We start from the raw sequence: 22,997 nt of genomic DNA on the forward strand, positions 1-22,997 counted from the left end.
TACTCCATTGTATCTCTCTTTCCCTTGTTTTGATAGAAAAAGCTATACAATCTGTGACTCTTTCTTGTATTGAACTGAGTAAGTTAATGCTCACATATATAGAGTCCTGGAATATTATTAATCACCAACTATTGTTTATGTGATGAAGATTACTAATCACTAAGTATTTATCGTTTAGAGCTTGTGGACACTTCCGGGTAGTGTAACAAATGTTAGATGCACTGATTCTGCCTCAATTATAGCTGACAAAGTTGTTTATTTTCAGCTTTTGTAAATTGGAAGTAAATCTGTAAAATCTAAAAATCCATTTTCTAAAGTGCACTAGTTAAATTTGGCAATAATGAATTTAAATACAAAATGCAAAAGGATGTGGAATCTGATTAACAAGGAGGAGCTGTGGATTGTGGTGTTTCCAGGCTGGATCACCTGGATGTAGCCACACTGTTTAGTTCTGTGGCCCGCCTAATTCTGGCTCCTGGCTTCCATCTTAGCATGCTAAGTATGGTGTTATAGCCACTATTCCTTTTGTAATCACAATGCTGGTTGATGTGTCCTTTTGCCTCCACTGGCTAAGGGTGAATTTAAAGATCAGCCCTAAATTGCCCCCTCTGGGAAGTGTAGATGGAGTGTGAGAAGGTAGGGGTTGAGGTCTGGACCATCTTGAGCACATCAGGTTGATGGGTGAATCCATGGGACTATGCACTGCTGGACACTTGGAGGCGCTGTGGCTGCGTGATGCTTCAGGGAACCACAGGAACCACCAGGAACCAGGCGTGGGAAGATGTGCATCAGAGCCAGAGGTGGCCTGCAGGGAGAACACCACCAGGGAGAGCAGTGACATCACAGGCCAATGCCACTGCTAGGGACATGGGAACCTCAGAACTCTAGGGTGCTACTACAGGAGCCCCCAGCGCTGAGCCAGGGACCCGTATGCATCCCTTTCAGTCCTACTGGCTCTGGTAAGAAAGAGACAGAGATCAGTTTACCCTGGAGACAGTGAAGTGGGGCAAGACTCTGACTGGGCACCAGGATACCAAGCTCTGATCCCCATCCTAACCCCAGCTGGTCAAGGCCCAAGGCCAGCTCTTGACAGGTTAGGTTTAGGTTTTTTATGTATAAAATGCAACTAATACCATTCATCTTATGGAGTTGTAAACAAAATTTAATGATCATAAAATATTTAGCATAAAGTAGAAATCTAGATCTTTTGATTTCCTTCTTTGCTAATCTCAGCCTCACCCACCATGCCCACTGTGCAAATGCAGTTACAAACACATTTTTCCAGGAAATCTTAGGTTGAGGACTCAGAAGTCACAGAAATGAAAACATGTTTGCCCGACGATTCATTTGATGAAATTAGAGAATGTGGTACACATCCCTCATCAGACATTTCAAAACCAACTTTACTGATATATGGATTATGTTAAGTAAATATGACACATTTTAAATGGTCAGTGATTTTTGAGCACTATAGATGCAGATACTCATGGAATCCTCAGCTCTATTATGGTGTAGATCATTTTTACCACCTGGAAAGTTCCCCCAGCCTGTTGCCATGCCTCCTTTCACCCTGGACAAGCAGTGGTATGACTGTTACCACTGTAGAGTGGTGCTGCTCAGGCATCTTTTTAAAGGAAATTTAAAACTTCTACCTGTGGAAAACACTTCCTTTACAGTACACAGCCACATAGTCAAGGGGCGAGGTGCTCCTGCATAGCTTTATGATTTAAGAAATGTTTGAAAACTTTCAAGGCACCTGGTCTAAAGATGAATGCTGTCATGAAATGACTGTCACAGGTCTTTCAAGCTTGTACATGCTGTTTCTCCACAATGTATTTATTCATTTTTTTTCATTAACGGACATTTTAACAAAAATTAATCATCTCTACAAAGTACTTTTTGTGTTCCCGTCCGACAACATGCAGCTGGTCTCCATGGCCACCCATGGAGTGGGCTGGAGCCCAGCAAAGCACGGGCAACGGTGATTTCACCAAGAGGTGGTACCACACTGGGACAAAGTTGTGTTTCCCTTGACCCTAAGTGCCCAAACCATAAAACATGAGTGTCTATCTAGAAAGTCCCCTTTTTGTTGTGGCCCTGCCCTGGCACCAGGCTGCTGTGCTGTGTGTCCCTCTGTCTCCTGCACCAGGGGAGCTCTGGGCACAGATGTGGACCCCCTTGTGGAGATTGCTAGACACCAGCTTGTAGGGTACAGCACAAGGTGACTCTTTGGTCTCACTTTAATTTCTGTGTCCTTATCTCCTAACCATACAGAGGCTGAGTGACCTGGACCCCAGTCACCGTGTACTAAAAGGAAACCAACACATGAGAGGTATGTAGCATCTGACACTCACAATCACAGACCCAGGACCAGGTACATAAGTGCCTGGGAGGTCCTTTTTTCAACATTGTTAAGAATTTGAAGATCATGAGAACAAAGTGTTAAAGCAAGTGTGGGGTCTATCTATTTGCTGGGCTCTGCCCAACAGGATACACTTTCTAAATTGCTTTTTAGCTCTTAATTAATGTTATGTATACTGAACAAGGGGATAGTCCTCAAGAAATACAATGTCTCAAATAAAAGCAGAGCCTTCTTCCTTACCTTGAAGTCTGCCACCACTCCCCAAGGCGGTCACACATCAGGATGCCTTTGTGCTAATAGCTGCTCTACAGCACTGGGCAGTCACCCAGGGAACTCTACCTGCTGGGCTCTCTCTGCAAACACAGGAAGCACATGCTCTGGGGTAGACAGGAAGGTGGTCTAGCTATGTTTGGCAGGTGTCCCATCTGTCAGTGAATTGACAAGAAACAGCAAAATAATTCCTTAAATTTTTATGAACCTTCTCCTAGGATTTGGAAACTGGATACTAAAGAGAATTATTGTAGGTGGAGGATATTTGTTTTTAAACTGGCACTCCATCGTGGCATGTAGGTGGAGGATTTTAATGCAATTGTGGTCAATTAAGCAAATTAGAGAAGGATACTCAAGGACTATTTCGGACACAGAAGTTACAAGGATTTGCACCAGGATTCTAGACTACAGAAAGATTTAGATAATTAAACCAGTGTATTAATGAGGAACTACATCATCATAGCAATAAAATATACATAGGTGCAAACTATTTACAAAAAAAATCTAGAAATCTTGTAAGGCTGTGTCAGTTCAGACAAATGCATTCTTCCCATCCTGAGCTGTTGACTTGCGAATTTATTGTTTATTTGACCCACTGGGGAGGGGGGCGTGGCCCCTCCTGGCAGGAAGGCTCTGGGGCCCAGGCAGGAAAAATGAGGTCTCAGAATAACTCCCTCGAGAGCCCCGTTCCTCTTTCATCACTGCACAGACCCAGAAGTCCCCGCTGTCCTGCCTGACACCTGCCATGACTGCCAGTCTCCTGGGCTGTGTGGCCTTTTGCCTCCTGTGGGCAGGTGAGTACCGGGCAGGGCTCTTGCCTTGACTTCAAGACCCGGAGCAAGACCTTTCCTTGGGGCTGCAGCGCCATCTTCATTCTTCTCTGCAGGTTCAGTGACTGCTGGTGTCACCCAGACCCCAAGATTCCAGATCCTGAAGACAGGACAGAACATGACGCTGATGTGCACCCAGGATACGAACCATGACTCCATGTACTGGTATCGACAAGACCCTGGGCTGGGGCTGAGGCTGATCCATTACTCAGTTGCTGCTGGTACCACTGCCAGGGGAGATATCCCTGAAGGCTACAATGTCTCTAGATCAAGTACAGAGACCTTCTCCCTCACGATGGAGTCGGCTACCCCCTCCCAGACATCTGCGTACTTCTGTGCCAGCAGTGAATACACAGCGCTACACGGCAGCCTCCTCGCTACACATAAAGGCAGGGGAGGCTCCGCATTCCCAGAACTCAGCGATGCCCTCGGCAGGTTCTCAGTACCAGGACCCTGGAGCCCCGAGGGGCCCGTGCAGTGCGAGCCTGGGTCTGTGCCAGGTGCACCTGCAGGAAGTCCCAGCCAGGCTGGACTGATCCCAGGCCTCAGGCACAGACGTGTCTCCCTTGTGGTTGTCTCATCTTTCTGTTCAGCTGTCCCACTGGGGTGGGGATGGGGCTCCCCTGGCTCTGACTGTCCTAGTCATTAGCCTGAGACTGAGGCCTCCAGGATGGGACATGATTTGTGTTCCAGCCACAGGTAGATCCCTGTCTCCACCTGGGTGTCACGTGGCTCTCCGTGTAGGGTTCTGCCCCTGCCCAGCCCTCACATGGCTTCTGCTGCAGCCCCCCTTTCCCATATGGGACATCACCCCGGGAGGCCCTGCTGGGTCTCTCCTTCCCCACTTCTGCCCCCTCCTCCAGCCAGGCTGCACAAACCCTCACCTGCGCCTCCCTCCTTCCCATCACAGGGCCTCAAAGGCCCTTTCCTCTGCCCTGGGTATGGAGCCTTCCCTTCTGTAGAGGCAAATTCCTACCTGAGCTTCAGATCTCAGCCAAATCACCGCCCACCCCACCCGGAGGGAAGCTTCCCCTCACCTCCCAGCTGAGGTGAGTTTCCCTCTCACAAGCTTTCATGCTATCATGTGCCCATTAGTCAGTAGACTTTAGAACAGTTAGAATTTTCCAGATACTCTTTTTGTTCATTTTCTACCCTACTAGATGTTAAACTCCATGAGAAACAAGGCTCCGCCTGTGCATTTATCAAGAACAGTGTCTGGCAAGTTGCAAACACCCTTTTCATAGAGAATGGGTGAGGGATTGGTGATTTCATAGTGAATGGGCGGACGAACCAGTAACAGGAACACCCTACATCTCACTTTATGCTAAAAGAAATCCTGGGCCGGGCGCTGTGGCTCACGCCTGTAATCCTAGCTCTCTGGGAGGCCGAGGCGGGCAGATTGCTCAAGGTCAGGAGTTCAAAACCAGCCTGAGCAAGAGCAAGAGCAAGAGCAAGACCCCGTCTCTACTATAAATAGAAAGAAATTAATTGGCCAACTGATATATATATAAAAAATTAGCCGGGCATGGTGGCACATGCCTGTAGTCCCAGATACTGGGGAGGCTGAGGCAGTAGGATCGCTTGAGCCCAGGAGTTTGAGGTTGCTGTGAGCTAGGCTGACGCCACGGCACTCACTCTAGCCTGGACAACAAAGTGAGACTCTGTCTCAAAAAAAAAAAAAAGAAATCCTGCATTAATTATAAGAAATACTGTCCCTTTGATCACTGGACATAGGTGGTTCAGGGATTTGTTGGGGAATGTCTATCCCAGGGGCCCAGATCTGCTTCTGAGCATCCATTTGTGGTTGCAGCATCAGATGTCCCCAGATGTCCGCTTGCCATTTCAAGCACATCCTCCACAATAAATCTGGACAGCTGAGAGAACCATTCCAGAAATCCATCCATACAGTTTTTTTTCCTGAGAACCATTGCTGGTTCCAAAAATCCATTATGTTTCTATTAACAAAACTGATAGGAAGTTCATGGAATTATATTTCCATAAAAGTTGATGGGAAGAAGGGATTTAGCACAGAAGGGAATTAGACCTTATGGAAATGTAGGAGGAGCTGAGGAAGAGGAGGTCTGGAAGGGAGAAGTCAGAAGGTCACAGAGACAGTCATCAGCCAGGGCTCTTGGGGCTCTGGTGCAGGACAGGCTGGAGTGTCAGGGCCATGAGAGGATCAGAGCACGTCAGGCCACCCAGTGGGACCTTGGCCAGGGAGTGTAGGAAAAGTCTAAGGAAACTCATTTCTGGGGATGCTGTTGCCTCTGTGTCAGGTCACCTTTGTGGGTTCACAGCTAAGTACCTGGGGGTTGCCTGGCTACTGATGGCTAACATTTGGGACGATCAACTAGACACAGAGTGCAGAAGGCAGAGAACTCCCTTGGTTTGTTGGACACATCTGTATCTCTCCTTCACTGCAACTCACTCTCTGACCACAATGACCTTCCACGTGTAATTGTGATTGTTCTATCTGGATATTCCTAATTTCACACAAATGCTTCCTTCCCCAGCAGTAACCCAGAACAACAAAGAAAAGGCATTCTTGGAAGTGTAGTTCATTGCCTTCACTAAGCTGACTCAACACAATCTAGTGTAGAATGGATTCTCCCAGACCAAGATCACAGACCTGTTTCAACCTGCCATGGTTCCCCAGGTTCCTCCCCTGGGGGATATCTTCCCAGGTGAATGTAGACACAAGTCTGATGTCTCTGCTCAAGATTTTCCAAGCCCTGGTTACTAACTTTACTTTTAAGACTGTGGCTGCCATCTCCCTTCTGCTGAAAAGCAGGACTCTTTCTTCTGCTTGTACCTCCTTCTTCATGAGCTTCTGTCCTGCTGGAGTTACAGGGACATCAGGACCCCTGGTCAGAGGGGTCCAGATCAAGCACTAGGAGGTCATCTCATCTCTAGCTATCTCCTGGACCCAGTTCCATTACAGCTAAAGCAAGTTATCTGGTCTCCCTTTGGGTTCCACAGTCTGAGAAATATGCTTCATTTCATTATAGCTCATCAGCTCAGTGTGCTTGTGATAAACCCAAATGAAATCATCAGAGCGAGGGCCTAGCCCTGCATTTCCACGATGTTGTTGAGAATACAGTGCTGCAGAGAAGCTTCTCCCCATGCGTAGAACTGGCCCCAACAGGAAAGACCAGAGAGGGCTAAAGAGACGACACATGTTTCGGATGTTGTACAGGCAATTTCCCAGGACATTTTTTACTAGTGACCAGAATATGCCTTTAGGAAGACACCTCTGACAATTCTTCCTCTCATACTTGGTGAGTACCACGATATCGCAGGTCCCAGTGTCTTCTAACAACAGGAAAATAATTGAAAATAATCCAGATAACAGTCTCCTTCCTGCCCAGCATCGATCAACTTCCCCAAAGTTTGTTGTGCCCCAAAGAGCTCTGTCTCCTCCTGGCTCCTTCTACCCAGGCAGGTTTAATTCATAATTAATGTGACTCCTTAACCTATTCAGATGACAACACATGGCTTTAAGGAAAACAACATTGATTTTACTTTAAATAGGGTGGAACAACATAGTAAACTGAATACTTTCGTTCCATAATTGTCTTAAGGTGGTCAGTGGTAGAAGAAATCTTTGATGCTAGGACCCATGCACTGACTTTGTTTAAAAGAAGAATATGCATATTTACATCAGTCGTCCAAATATGTTGTATTATGTATCCTGTGTTCCTGAGGTCATGGGGATTGAGAGAGGAAGTGACATCACTGTGGGAACTGCCATGTGCTAACAAGGACGTCCCTCCTCCTCTGCTCCTGCTCACAGTGGCCCTGACCTGGAAACCCTCCCATTCCGCCCCAACCCAGCATGGGCTTCAGGCTCCTCTGCTGGGTGGCCCTCTGTCTCCTGGGGACAGGTGAGTCCCCAGAACATCAAGCAGTTTCATTGTGTACCTGTGTACGTGTGTGTGTGTGTGTGTGTGTGTTTGAGAGAGAGAGAGAGAGATGACAACAATTGCTTCCCTCATTCTGTTCCCAACTTCTGTCTTCACAGATCATGCAGGTGCTGGAGTCTCCCAGTCCCCCAGACACAAGGTCGCAGAGAAAGGACAGAATGTAACTCTTAGGTGTGATCCAATTTCTGGCCATGACTTCCTTTATTGGTACCGACACACTCTAGGGCAGGGCCCACAGTTTCTGATTTACTTCCAAGACAAAGGTGTAGCAGAGCAATCAAAGCTGATTGGTGAGCGGATCTCTGCAGAGAGGCCCGAGGGATCGTTCTCCACTCTGAAGATCCGGCCCGCGGAGCAGGGGGACTCGGCCGTGTATCTCTGTACCAGCAGCTTAGCCACAGCGTGGCACACTCACCTCCTTCCTGCTCACAAACCTCTTCCTTCTTGTTCCTTGCAGCTCCCAGAGACCCTAAAGAGAGGCCTCTCCTTGTTGTTCAGTCTCAAAAGCAAAGAAGGAGATTTGGACCTCAGTTGTTCTTTGGGTGGAAAGAGACCACAGATTTACTCCTGAAACACAGTGGCCGTAAAGTGTGTGGTGAAAACAATTGTGTCCCGTTGAGTTTTAGAAATCCACACAGCCAGCTCCATGCTCCAAGGCAGAAAACTTCCTAGGTGAGAGAAATAGAAGAGACTTCAGAAGAAAGAGTCTTTCTGCCTCAGCTGGGCCTTTGGGGCGGGGAGAAGCAGTCGTCTGTAGGACTTGGAGGTCGCTGCCTACATGTATGAGTTTCGGTCATGGCCAGGGAACATGCCTCGTCTCTTGCATTTGTTGATGGCATTTTGTATCTGGAAGGTCTGAGGCTACTTCCTCAGGAATGTTCTTTCTTCTGAAGCTCCTTCTATTCCTGATGCATTGGAAGTTTTCTGGAACATAGTATCAAACCCATTTTCCTGATTTGCGATCTCTCTGCTCTTGTTCCTAGAAGCCACAATCTAAGGGAGCCTCAGCTGATCCTTATCCTACCTGGTGCCCCGGTTGCCTGGCTGTGTGAATCTGTGTCTCCTATGAGCATGCCAGTCCAGAAAAGTGACAGCTATTTTGAATTTAACTAAATGTCACACCAAACTCATTCTTTATTAGCAATGATCTTTCTTTGCATCCAACATGCACATGCTCGAGTCACTGGTAACAGAGACGGGAGAAGCAGCAGCTCTGGCTGGCAGCCCATTACAACTGCACGATTCCTCGGTGGCGCTGACCAGCTCTGGGGTAAGGACTCATTTTCTATGGAAAATATGCAGCCCCAGACCAGTCAATAATAACCCTGTACCTATTTCTGGCTAATGTGTCAGAAGCATCAAACTCACCTTAGATATTCTCCTTTCCAAGATGCAATGCAGTCCTTTTCTATCTCAGTCCTGGGAGATTATGGGGAGCACCCAGAGCACCCCCTGCTCCAGGGGCAGGAACTCCAGGGCTCCTCCTCACCTGCTCCTCCCAGACTGCAGCAGGGCTGTGCTTCCCAGGTCTAGGGTGCAGGCGTGGCTCTGTCTCTCTCTCTCAGGTAAAGAGAGATCGTAGAATGATGTCTGGGTAAGAGAGAGTGGATTCCTCTTACGTTCCTGGCAAATATTTCTCAAACATTTCTTTGCTTTCTCTCTCAAGTCACTTATTAGGAGAACAATTTCTTTCTGGTGGCATTGTTTCTGGCACATGGAAACGTTTCCATGGTTAAATTACATTAAGAAATCATTTCAATTACGCATATGTTCTATTTGGATATAACTCGATAGGGAAAGAAACAGCAATAATTTTAAAAGCAGTCAGTTTACATGTCTGATGATGAAGGCATTGTTTAAGTTTCATTGCACACACCTAACTTTAGGTCCAGTGGAACTGGAAGACACAGGGTTATAGGGCCTGTGATCAAGCTCTGAGAGAGGACTATGTATTCCAATTATTGTGGGAATTTAAAGGAGGGAGGCGTTATTTCTCCTTCAGACGGTGCTCAGCCAGGAAGGGGCGGGAGGGGTCCATGGGAACCTGAGAGGAGCAACTACTAGGACCAAGTCTAAGTCGGGGTGGAGTGAGGGATGCAGGAGCAGATCCTTAGAAATGGACATGGGTAATCTGGACTGTCACTGAAGACGGTGGCAAGGAAAGTCATATAACCCAGCCCACAGTGCCCAGGCAGATCCTACTTCCTGACACTACTATGTTGCACCAGTGTGTCCCCATCTCCCCCCAGCCCTCTGCCTCTTCTGGAATCACCTCATCCCACCCTGTTGCTCAGACGAGCAGGTGAGTGTTGTACACGTTATTCATTTCCTGTCAGTCATCCTCTGCCAATCCTGAGTCCACCATCCCTATTTTCCCATTAGATGCTGCTCCCTCCATGAGCGCTCATTGCCTTATAAGACACTGTAGAATTTATAAGTCAATTTTATTTTCATTAATGCCCATTCATCCTCTTGAAGGTAATCTCATTATTGGCCCTGTGTTTTGTTAATCCATATTTTAGAATAACATTGATTGTTATTTTGGAGGGCATTTTGTTTGTCTTTAATAACGGAGATAAAATAACCTCTTTAAACTTCGACTTCTGTGTTTCACTGTTAATTAAGATGAAATATTATTTCTTTCCATTCCTCTCATTCTAATCCTCTCCCATTCATTGGTTGTCATGGTTAACCTGCCTTGCTTTTCAACTTCTAGAATAAAACTAAATACTTAGTCATGTGTCATTTGGAAACTGCCTTTTTCTTATGCTACTCTAGATGTTTTTCTTTGATATTCCTTCTAGCCAAGTAAATGTTGTCTCCTCTATTGCATTTATGGGTTTTCTCAGACTCACACCCAGTGAGTCTGAGTCTCCCTAGTTTTAAGGAAGAAAAATCTCAGTTTGGTTCTTTCTTCTAGGTATGTGATAGGAATTACGATGAGGGTGGAGTACTAAGCACAGTAGCTCAAAGAAACAGGATGACAACTAGTGTTGGAATTATAGTTTAAGGAAGTTGATCACAAAACTTTCAGGATAGGATTTCTGGAATGTTCTCCCAGCTGAGGTACTGACCTTCCCAGCATCCCTTGCACACTGCATAAGCAACAATGTTGAAACTCCACTTAATGGCCACAAGATGGCACTGTAGTACCCTGGGGTCTAAGGGGCTCTGGGGAGAGTCTGGAACAGCAGTCTAGGAGGGCAAGGGTTAAAAAAAAATGGGCTTGAATCTAATATTATGCAGAAGTTGAAGTTATCAGTTACTGCTAGGCTTCCTGCAGCCATGCAAGTGCTGGGAGGTCCCTGTCAACTTTAAAGAGAGCCACAGTTGAGGAGTGTGTCAGGACAGCCTTGCTGTGAGGGGCAGGTGCAGACAGAGGAGCAGCTGCCTCAGGGGAGCGTGGGACCCAAAGCCCAGCACATGGCTGCTGCCCTATCCTCCCTGGGGCTGCGCTAAGCCATGGCCTCCGTGAGAGGAGGGGGTCCTGCCTGAGCCCAGTCAGAAGGGACCTGGGCCAGGGAGCGTCTGGAGGGGCAGGAGGTGACTTCACAGTCCCCCACCTGACTCCTAGGGCAGGTATCCCCAACCTATGGTAAGTTGTGTAAGTACCGCATTATATATTACAATGTAATAATAATAGAAATAAAGTGCACAATACATGCAATGCTGCACTTAAAGCATCCCGAAACCATCCACCTTACCCCAGTCTGTGGAAAAATTGTCTTCCATGAAAAGGGTCGCTAGCTGGGGACAAGGTTGGGGATCACTGCAGAGCAACCTGAGAGCCCCGCTCACAGTCCTGAGGATCACAGTGTTTAGCTGGGAGAGCCCTGTCCTCTCCTGACCCTGCCATGAGCCCCAGAGTCTTCCATGTGACCCTGTGTCTCCTAGGAGCAGGTGCGTTCTGGGCTCCCCTGGGAAACCCTGTCACAGGTTGCAAAATCCCAGCTGAAAGCCTTTCCTTCCCTTTCCTCTGCAGATTCCCACTTGCTCTTAATTCTTGTCTTCACTTGATGTCTGTCTCTCCCACAGTCCCCATGTGCACTGTTGTCACCCAGACATCAAGATAGAACATTATACACACAGGGAAAAGGATGATCCTGGAATGTTCTCAGATTAGGAGCCATTATTCAATGTTCTGGTATTGACAAGACCTAGGACATGGGCCAAGGCTGATCTGTTATCCGATAGTGTCAGCGGCACTATCCCAGGAAATGTCATGGAAGGGAAAAACATCTTCTGAAACAAAACTGAGGGTTTCCCCTGAGCCTGGGGTCGACCTGCACCAAGCAGACCTCTCTGCATCTCTGGCCAATGCACCCATGGCCCTGCACAGCCAGCTACACTGTGCGCTAAAAGGGCAGCCACAGGCTGGAGGAGGACACTCCTTCCCTAATCCCCTGCCTCAACCAGGAGAACAAGCTGCCCTTTCTGAAGCTCTTCCCAGACTTCCCAGCAATGGGGTCTCGGCTGAGGATTCTCGTGCAACACGTCCCTTAGTGTGAGCTGAGGTTCATCATGGTGGTGTGTATGTAAATACAAACTGCACAATATTATTTTGCTTCATTTGGATATTCTAGTAATTGAGTAGAGCAGAGGAATTGTAGTTTCCAACATGAAATTTGTGTTTTATTTCCTTTTTGAAGGGAGAAGAACTAAGTAGAAAGCAGCTGAGCAGCTGTAAACTGCCTGAATGATCTGAGATTCTACAAATCTCTAAGCGTACACATAATGTTCCTTGGTTTTGACTCCATGGGATATCAAACATGTTCTTTCTGCAAGAAAAATAATTCTAAATGGCAAGTTTTCAAACACACAAGTAAACATCCACATAGGAGAAATGTTAGTAGATGCAGCAAATAGTTTTGTTGGACTTGAAGATAATCAACTAGTAGAATTATTTTTAAAAAGACTATAAGCTAATCCTCTACCCAGTTTCTGTGGATGTAGGGCAGTGTTTTGAGTTCTAAGAGTAGATAAGGAAGGAACCTAATTCTTAGCATTACTTTGGTTTGATTACTATTCATAAGCTCCTCATGTTTTTGTTGAGAAATATTACAGAATAATATTGTGCAAGCATGTTACTTTCTTCCAGCCTGTGTCTCTGCATAGCACCTACTGGCAGAAGTCCACACGCAGGAGCTAAGTTTCTTAACTTCGGATCTACTGAGCACAAGACTGGGAGGCCCATAGCTGGGCTTCACAGGAATACAAATCTCATGGGCAGCAAACCCACGTGCCAACCTGTGCCCAGGTGCACCTCCGGAAGGCTGCCAGGGGAGGAGCGCCAGCTCAACCACAGCCCGTCACAAGGAGAGGAGCAGGCTGCTTGCATGGCAAAAAGCAATTTGTCAATCAGCTAATCTGCTGAAAGCCAAAATGAAAGGCTAAATTGGGAGACTGACGAATGACCCATTTTCCACATTACGGTGTTTATAGCAGTCCATCGTTCATGGAATGTGCATAATAGTGCTTAAAGGTTTTTTTTGTTTTTTTTTTTAAGTTTTGTTTGTCCATAGCTTTTCTTTAGCCACTGATCCTCAATTATTTCTGCCTAGAAATAGAAATACTTTTCAGCTCAACTTGATGCCAAATTTGTGTTTTGTATATTTCAGTCACTGAGTACATCTTATGTTCTATTTTATACAGCTATCTGAGTCTTCCTGTGTTATTTTTGTGTGATTCGTTTCTAAATTGGACTGTACCAGAATACATTAATATTTATATTTGGCTTCCATCTTTTATACATACATATATATACTTTTTAGTAATACTTTTTAAAGTATAATTCATAGACAGTCGAACACTGTTTAATAGAAGGATGAATTTGACAAATGCATACAGCAGTGCAACCATAACCAAAATCATGACAGAGAACATTTCCATCATCCAAGAAATTTTTCTCATGCTCCTTTCTAATCAATTTCTCCCAGAGGTAACTATAATTCATTTCTGATTTCTATCCCCATTGATTAGTCTTTTCTATTCTTGAACTTCATATAAATGGAATCATATAGTACATTTTTATTGATTTATTTTCATCCAAAATTAATTTTTTGAGCTACATTCATGTTGCATTAGCAGTTCATTCTTTCTCATGGCTGAGTGGTATTCCATCGCATAAACATACCAAAACTTGTGTATTCATTCTCTTATTAAGGAATATCTGGATTAGTCCTGTCTTCAACCATTATGAAGTTGCTCTGAACATTCTTGTACAATTCTTTGTGGACAAATGCATTCATACCTCTTAGGTTTAGATCTAAGAGTGGAGTTACTGATTCATGGGGTAGGTGCATGTGCTATGGTTTGAATGTCCCACCTAAACTCATGTTGAAATTTAGTTACCAGTGTAATGGATTGCCGGGTAAGACCTTTAAGAGGTGATTAGGTTTGAAGGATCTGCCCTCATGAATAATTAAAGCCCTTGTTGAGGGTGCAAGTTAGCTGTCAAGGGACCAGGCTCTTGATAAATTGGATGAGTTCAGCCCCATTGTCTTTATGCCTGAGCCCTCGCTTCTGCCGTGAGATAGTGCAGCAGGAGGCCCCCACATGTGTGGCCCCTTGACCTTTGACTTCCCTGTCTTCCAAACCATGAGCCAAATAAATACCTTATCTTTCTAAATTGCTCATTCTGTAATATTTTGCTATAGCGGCAGAAAATGAGCTAAGACAGAAAATTGGTATAAGAGCGTCCTTGTTGATACTAAAAAATAAACTACCTGCAAATATGGAAGCAACTTTGGAACTGGTGATAGGTAGAAGCTGGAAGGATTTCAAGGAGCAGGTAAGAAAAAGCCTGTATTGCTGTGACTGTAGCACTAAGGGCCATCCTGGCAAGGGCTCAGAAGAAGAGGAGAGCTGTAAGGAAGGCCTTACAGGTCTCACAGGGAAAGGAGGAATAAGGTAATTGGGAACTGAAATAGAAGCCATCCTTATTCTCAAGTAGCCAAACCCTTTGCTGAATTGTATCCCTGTCTTAGGACTTTATGGAAAACAGAAATTACAAGCAATGAACTAGGGTACTTGGTGGAGGAAATATCCAAGCAGCAGAACCATCAGGCTGCTGTGTGTCTACTTTTCACCACTCTGTTATGTAATCCAGCAAGAAGGGAGTCCGGAGAGTAGATTTTGCAAGCTTGGACAGTTGGCTACCCAACAGCCCTCTGCTCTCCTGCCATGGTCTCCCACAAGACAAGCTCACTGGAGGGACAGAAGAAGGAGGCAGTTAGGATGGTCGCTGGGTCAGCCTCTGAGGGCAGGGTGCACCTGGAGGGACAAACACAAACTCTCCAGAGTGCTGCACACAGCACGGCCTTTGGTAAGTCCAGTTGGCTGTTCTGTGCTGGGAGCTGATAAAGCACCAGAATGGATTCTGTGGATTCTGTACTGCTGATGATTGACGCACAGCCAGGTCAACTTGGACCTGATCAGATGGACTAAATCGTGGTGAGTCCGCTTCACTGGCTGCTCAGGAGAGGGCCTGGGAACATGCCCTGGGAAAGGAAAATACAACCAGAAACCTTGGTATGAATCCAATATCAATGATGACATGAGCTCAGCCAGGCAGAGCTGGGACAGGAGGGGTGGCCCAGGCTCCTCACTCTCAGCTGATGGGCAGGTGTGAGTCCAGCGTGGAGCACTGCCCCAGTAGCTGGGGGAGGTGGAAGGGGAGGGGGCAGCCTGGGTGCTGGGGCAGTGGGCGGAGGAGCAGCTGCCCTCACCCTGCCCCTGCTCTGCAGATCAGGGAGCTCTGGACCTCAGGAAGCCTGCAGGGGTGACCCAGGGCTGTGACATCACAGATAGTCCTCCAATCAAGAGAAGCAAGCCCAGACTCAGCTCTTCCCCAAGAGGCCCACGTCATGAACACCGGGACACAGTGCTGCCTGCCCCGCTGTGCCATGGGCTCCAGGCTCCTCCACTGGGCGATGCTTTGCCTCCTGGGGACAGGTGAGCCCTGGGGACAGGGGAGCTTCTCCATTCTGAGCTTGGCCACCCCCGCATCCTGCACCTGACCTTGGGGAGGCACCACCAGGCTGTCTCCTGTGCTCAGTCTCTGTCTGCTTCTCCACAGGCCTGGCAGAGGCTGGAGTCACCCAAACTCCAGGACACCTGATCAGAGCAAGAGGACAGCAGATGACACTGAAATGTTTCCCTGTCTCTGGGCACAACCGGGTGTACTGGTACCAACAGACCCCGGGTCAGGGTCTCCAGTTTCTCATCGAGTATTATAATGGGGAACAGGGACAAAAAGAGAACATCTCTCCCAGATTCTCAGGTCACCAGTTCAGTGACTATCGCTCTGAGCTGAACCTGAGCGCCTTGGAGCTGGGGGACTCGGCTCTGTATCTCTGCGCCAGCAGCTTCCACAGCCCTGCAGAGCCACCAGTGGTCTGTGCACAAACTTCCTGATTCAGCTCTGACTCCAGAGCTGCAGGCTTTATGAAAGTTTCACTACTTCAAGGCATGCTTTCCATTGTTTCCAAGGCGTTCCCTGTGTCCAGCTGAGCTGAGAGCATTTCCAGCCAGGGCAGCCCAGGCCCACCTGTGTGGGCAGAATTTGTCCACTTCTCTATCAGCATCTTCTTTAGCTTGTCAGGTCCTGGGAAACTTCTGCAGAAAAGTGACAACTGAGGCCCCAAATGTGTGCTAGATTCTTTGTATATGTTCTATGTTCTGAAGTTGTACAATAATTATGCAAATCAAGGATTTTATTCCCCTGCTATATATGGAAAGCTTAGGGACGTTGAATCCTTTCCTCAGTGTCTCCTGGTTTGTAAGAAGCACAAATGGGAGACAAACATGTGTGTTCATCAATTCTGTGCATCTTCCGTCTACCCTGCTGTCCTACCATCACCTGCTGTGCCCTGGTCAGTGGGACAGAGCCCTTGTTTGCTCTCAAGTCCCCACCTAGGCAGGAGTGGGAGCTCAGGCATCTCCGGGGGTCATTACTGTCCCCTCTTCACGGGCAACTTTGAGGTTGTGTCATTTCCCACTAATCCTTTATCATTTATGTGCATTCCTTGTGCCTTTTTTCAGTCTGTAGCTTGCATTTTCATTTTTTATGGTGTGTTTTGATGCACAAGGTTTAAATTAATGCAATGGGAATTATAAATAATTTGGTTTGTGTCTCGACTGAAAAGGAACCCTGCCTCCAATAAATGCCTAAAAATATTTTCCTTAATTTATTCCAGTAAAACTTAAATGTTACTTTTCCCAATTAAGAATAAATGTGCCTGAAATATATTTTCATGTGCAAAATAAAGGAGAGAGGTAGGAATGGGAGGGAGAAACACATGGTCAGGGCAGAAGAAACAGTCTATAAGAAAAGATCCCTAAGGTGGAAAAGGTGAGATGGTGGTGGAGGGGCAGGTGGAGGGCGAATGCCCATGGCCCTTCTGGGCTACTGTCTCCCAGAAGAACGGCAGTGGGAGAGGGGCCGTAGGGGTCACGGTCTATGACTGTCGGTGGGGGGTGGCAGAGGGCAGAGGGCAGAGGGCAGGCAGATGGCAGAGTCGCCAGCTGGCAGGAGCAGTGGCATCACTGATGATTCCACTGAGAGCCAGGCCTTGTTTCCTCAACACACAAATGAAGCAATTTCCCAGTCTGTCCATTTTGCCCCCACCCTGCCGTGACCACCAGGCTGCTGTCGCTCCTGGCAGGGGGGCGGGGGGTGAGCTCTCTGCAGCCCCTTCCTGGGCTCATCACAACCTGTGCCCAGCCTTTGCCTGTGTCTACATTCTTGGGGCCCCTTCTTGGGCCCTCAACTTCCCCCTGTCACAGACCCCACGGATAGGAGGGGACAAGGGCAGGACATAAAGTGGTAGGGTGATGTCCCAGATTGCTGTCTACAAGGATATGTGCAGGCGTCAAGCCAGGTACAGCTTATCCCTTGCAGTTGCCCCAAGGAGAAATCCGGGCGTCTCTGTCTATTTCTGTCCAAGGCAAACATGTGGCCTTTGTCTCTCACATCATCTTCCAGCCCCCGGTGCCCTCTTGTTCCAGCAGTGGCCCCACAGCCCCCTCCCTCCACACACAAAGCTCAGCGGAAGATCCGGCACCCTTGTCTTCAGGAGGCCACGATCCAGGCAGGACAGACATTGTCCCTGACAGCAGGGGCAGGGCTCTCAGGGCGCGGGGGAAACTCTGCTCTGCACTGAGGTGCTTCCCCAGCCGGTCTCAGCTGGAAGAGGGGACACAAGCACCTCGACCTCAGGACAGGGGGTGCAGCCTTCTCTTCCAGGCCTCCCCTGTGGCTCTGCATTGGAGCTGCCTCAGCTCTGTCCTCAGAGGTCCTCTTGCTCAGCTGCCGGCAGAAAGGAAAGGTCACGTGACGCTGTCCATGTGCAGACACCATGGACAGCGCAGCTCTCCGTTCTTTCTCCTGCTGGCCTTTCACCACCCACCTTCCCACACACACGCCTGTGTCTGTCCTCAGCCTCCTCCCTGGGGGTCTGCTCCTGTTGTCCCCCCCCTCCTCACCCCTCCTCCCTTCCTCAGCTCAGCGTCTTCTCCTAGCCCCACGCTCCTCTGCCTAAAGGCCTCTCCACTCCCACGCTGTGTCCTCCGTGTCAACTCGAGTCTCTCTTTTGCTCCTCTTGCTCCACATCTCAGTCTAAACTAGCACTGCCTCCTTAGGAAACACTCCTCCAGCTGTTGGACTGGCCACCTCTCCTCACTATACATGCTCATGGCTGACAATATTTGCAGCATTTAGCACCGTTGTCATTTTCCATGAATTTTTGTGGCTATTTAACAGAAACCTCTCTTGCTATCTGCACTTTCAACCTCATCATTGTAAAGACTGTGGAAGTTTTCGTTCCCCCTTTTACGGCCAGTACTGACAGCAGCTCCAGGTACTAGTGACTCATCTTTAAAGACCAAAGAGTGAATAACGAAAGACTCTCTAGGTTTCCACTTGGGTCATTCCAGAAGTCTGGGCGCATTAAATGGGAACTTCCATCCCTTTGTCTCCTGGAATTGGATGAGTCCTGGAAAATGAGGAGCAATCCCTATCATGGAAGAGCCACTGGATCCTAAGGCTTTCTGCAGGACTGACATTCCTGTCTGCCCACCGCCTTCCTGGGCTTATGTCCTCCTTTTGTCTCCTTCCGTTGTAGGTCCCCTGAATTTTAGAGTTTTGACTGACACATTTTCTATCTCTTTCTCTTCCCCCTCCCCGTCCACCCCAGAGGTTAGTTTTCCACTCTCTTAATTTCCCTGTTTGGAAAAATGTTTGCTTCATGCCTCCCTCACTACCGTATGCAGAAGTTGAGTTTGAGGCATGTAAACTTCCAATCAGCAAGAGCCGTGCTGTGTCTTGGCAGATCCTGATGCCCAACTGAGGAAGGGCCCAGCCTCCTTGGACAGTGTCAACAGAGCTGCATCCTCTTGACTACACAGCTAGCCACTTGAGGGCACTGTGGGTCCACTGAGCGGGCCACTGATGACGCTGCCTGGAAGAGGGAGGGTTAAGGGAGACGGTCTTGGCTTGGTCCCTGTGTCAGGGATATCACTTGAGGAAGCAGAGGTAGTGCTGGCACAGGAGGGGCTAATCATAGTCTTCTCACATCAACTGATGGGCACGTGTGTTTCTCAGGGCAGAGAGTCAGGAACTGCAGCCTTCCATGGGTAGAGGGCTCTCTAGGAGGCTAGATGTATTTGATGGGGAGTATGAGATTTCAGTGGGGCAGCCTGGGTAACCCAAGCCACGTGCAGACAAAGGAGCACCTGCCTCAGAGGACAGTTGGAAAAGCCGTGGGGATGGCCATCTGCCCCAAACCCTGCCCTGCTCGCTCAGCACAAATGGCTCCCCCTGCCCTGAAGGAGGCTGGGCAGAATGGGGGAAGGCCTGTGTCAGAATGGGGGAAGGCCCTGGCCAGTCCAGGGGGAAGGGTGCCTACAGGATGGTGACGTCAGAATAGTGACATCACAGGCAACCCTCCAAATAGAGAAAAGGGAGGAGCAAGGCTCCTGCTTTCTCACCCAAGGAGACCAGTGCCCTCAGTAGGGAGATGCCTGACTCTGCCTGGGGCACCAGACTCCTCTGCTGTGTGACCCTTTGTCTCCTGGGGGCAGGTGAGTCCTGAGCACAGGTGGGACATCCCCTGAATTCACAGTTCTTGATTGTTGCTGGAGTATCAGACACTTCCCTGTGCTAGGTGTTCAGCTTTAGTCTCCTTCCTCCGCAGGTCCAGGGGACGCTGGAGTCATCCAGTCCCCAAGACACCTGATCAAAGGAAAGCAAGAAACAGCCATTCTGAAATGCTACCCACTCTCTGGACATGACACTGTGTACTGGTACCAGCAGGCTCCGGGTCAGGGACTCCAGTTCCTCATTTCATATTATGAAAAAGAGGAGAGCCAGAAAGGAAACATCCCTCCACGATTCTTAGGCCAGCAGTTTGCTGACTACCATTCTGAGCTGAACTTGAGCTCCCTGGAGCTGGGGGACTCAGCTCTGTATCTCTGTGCCAGCAGTTTGGCACAGCCCTTCAGAGTCACTGGCTTTCTGTACCCAAACCTTCCTGTCCCAGCTGAGAATGCACTAGGGAGAGAGGGTGGAGACTGTCACACAGCTTTGACCAAGCCCCAGGGAGGAGATGCTTCCAGTTCTTTTCTAACATTCTCTCTTCAGAGCTCAGCCAGATCCCTCCTGAACATGCGAGCCCCAGGCCCACGGGATGTCCTCTCATCTCTGCCAGGACCTTCCAGTTCCAACAAATAGCAGGAGCTCCCACTCTGGGCTAGAGTGTGGGCATTTGTCTTAGTCCACTTTCTGTTGCTAGTACTGAATGCATGAAACTGAATAATTTATAAAGGAAAGAAATTTACATCTTACAGTTTTGGAGGCTGGAAAGTCCAAGGTCTAATGGCCGCATCTGGCGAGGGCTTCTTGCTGAGTCCCCAAGCAGTGCAGGGCATCACATGGGGGGTGGGGGGCTCATGAGGGATGGCCAACTGGCTTTTATAACAGCCCCACTCTCATAACTGACCCACTACCTCTAACCCACTAATCCATGAATAGATTAATCTACTTATGAGAGTACAGTCCTCACGGCCCAATCACCTCCCAAGGGTCAGCCTGTCAACATGCTGCTCTGGGGACCAAGTTTCCAGCACATAAAATTTGGAATGATGCAGTCAAACCATAGCAGTATATGTGTTTTAATGTAAGGATGGACATTAGTATTAATATATCTACTTTACATATGCAGAAGATCTCAATGTGCCATTTTATAGATAGGAAACTGTAACTCATGGACTCCCCCAATCTTTCATATTTACAAGTGTCAGAGCCAGGATCCAAACCTCCAAACCCCCCAAATCAAGCTTCGCCCACAATTCCACACTGTTCCCTAGGCCTTAGTCAACAAGACGTAGCAGAGTCCTCACTGCGTCTTCCATCTCAAGGCCAGCTGGGTGGCAGGGAGAGGTCGCACAGTATGGGGTGCAGTTACTCTGGCTTATTGCCTGTCAACTTCCAGGACATAGAACTTCAAGCCACAAGATGTTTGTCCTGTCTTGGCTCCATATAGAATCGGGCCATGATATCTCCTAGTACAAGGGCAAATTGACAAAGGGCATTTCCAGTACATCAGAGGACAAAACCGTTAGAACATATACAGAAAGAGACACATGAGAGAGAATCTATTAGGGCAACTGCTCACGTGGTTGTGGAGGCTGAGAAGTCCCACAGTAGTCGGCTGTCTGTGAGCAGGAGACCCCGAGATGCAGGCAGTGTGGCCCAGTCCAAGCCCAAGGGCCTGGGAACCAGAGAAGCCGATGGTGTAACTCTCAGTCCGAGGCCAAAAGCCTGACAACCTGGGGTGCTGCTGGTGCAAGTGCCAGAATCCAAAGGTAGGAGAACCTGGAGTTCTGATGACCCAGGGCAAGAGAAGAAGGGTGTCTCAGCTCCGGGAGATAGAGTGAAAATTCACCCTGCTGTTGCCCTTTTGTTGTATCCAGGCCCCCAGCCGACTGAATGGTGCCAGCCACGTGGAGGGTGGATCATTCCCGTGCAGTTCACCAACTCACACCCATCTCCCCCAGAAACACCCTCACAGACACACCACAAAACACTGCCTTACCGGCTGTCTAGGTTCTCTTAAAACAGTCAAGTTGATACCTGAAATTAACCATCATGATGCCCATGAGAACATGCAGAGCACCTGACACGAGGCTCCTATCAGGTGAGTTCATGACACAGCATAAAACAGTATTTCAAATCATATTGACCCTGACCTGGAGACTTAAAAACCTTTGTGGGCATAATGGGGCTCTTTGAACAGAGGGTGTGTATGTAGGCTGACCTACAGTTCTCCAAAGTTTAAGCAAAAAGAAAAACTAGCAAAAGGCACTTGAAGGTGAATTTTGAGCAGAGAAGTCATAAAAGGCAATGGACTGCCTTGAGGATGTACCTCACACATGTGGTCCCCAATCCCCATGCCACGGACCAATAGCGGTTCCTGGCCTGTTAGGAGCCCGGCTGCAGAGCTCTGCCACGCGCCCCCCTTCCCAGGGAAAAATTGTCTTCCATGTAAGTTAGTAAATGGGAGTGTGTAGGCAGGGGTCCTCAAACTGCAGCCCGCCGAGGACATTTATCCCGCCCGCTGGGTGTTTTTGCCACCGCTGCCTGTCCTGCTTAGCAGCCGACTCGTCCGGGGCCCACAGTGCGCATGTGTGGAATGTGCACCACACTCTCCAACGGCCCTCCAACGGTCTAAGGGACAGTGAACTGGCCCCCTGTTTAAAAAGTTTGAGGACCCCTGGCATAGAGGGTCCTGCAAAGCAGGGGTGAGCAGCAGGCAGGAGAGCACAGCTTCATCTGTATTTACAGCCACTCCCCATCACACAGCCTGAGCTCTGCTTCCTGCCACTTTACCGTGGGAAAACTGTGTTCCATGACAAAAGTCCCTGGTGCCAAAAAGGTTAGGGACCACAGCATTAGACCACAGAAATATTAGAAAAACTTAAAACAGTGTACCAATAAGAGATTGTATCCTAATGGGAATAAGACATGTAGAGAGGAATACATTTCCTTACTAAAATCAAGCAACGATCTTATGTACTTTTAAGATTTCTTTAAAAATAGTCTACAAATTCTTTCCATCCTTAGCTACTAAATTATGTATATATATTATAAAATGTTACTACATATACAACATAAAATCACATATATATCTTATATATAGCATATATGTAACATATATATAATGGACACATGTGTGTATGTGTGTGTATGTGTGTGTGTAGGTGTGTGTGTCTGTGTATTTTGATTGGTTCCTGTGGAGAAGAGAAGGGGTGTGGCAGGTCAGCTCTTCGCTTGAGCATTTGTCAGGGGCATCATTGAGTCACCAAGAGCCCAAGTTCTATTTTCCCCAAAGCTGGGCTGGGTGACTCGAGATTCTGTCCTGGACCTGAAATGGGCCCCCGGCTCTTCTTCTATGTGGCCCTTTGTCTCCTGGCAGCAGGTGAGGGCTGGTCACAGGAGGGCTTCCTTCCCTGTAATCCCCAAGAATTCAATACAAGCCTTTCTCTTGGAATGGCAGCATCAGCCTCTGTCACTCTCTATCACAGGACACACGGATGCGGGAATCACCCAAAACC

At 48.1% G+C, this 22,997-nt stretch overlaps 1 long non-coding RNA gene across 1 annotated transcript; it reads left to right on the forward strand.

The window, feature by feature from the left end:
• Positions 1-7,328: 7,328 nt before the first annotated feature.
• LOC142872941 (uncharacterized) lies at positions 7,329-7,730 on the forward strand. The gene is made up of 3 exons (XR_012921041.1): positions 7,329-7,346; positions 7,484-7,556; positions 7,643-7,730. It is a non-coding gene; the product is annotated as an uncharacterized LOC142872941 (long non-coding RNA).
• The last annotated feature ends 15,267 nt before the right edge of the window (positions 7,731-22,997 follow it).

Source organism: Microcebus murinus, chromosome 9 (genome assembly GCF_040939455.1).
Source record: "Microcebus murinus isolate Inina chromosome 9, M.murinus_Inina_mat1.0, whole genome shotgun sequence".
NCBI lineage: Eukaryota > Metazoa > Chordata > Mammalia > Primates > Cheirogaleidae > Microcebus > Microcebus murinus.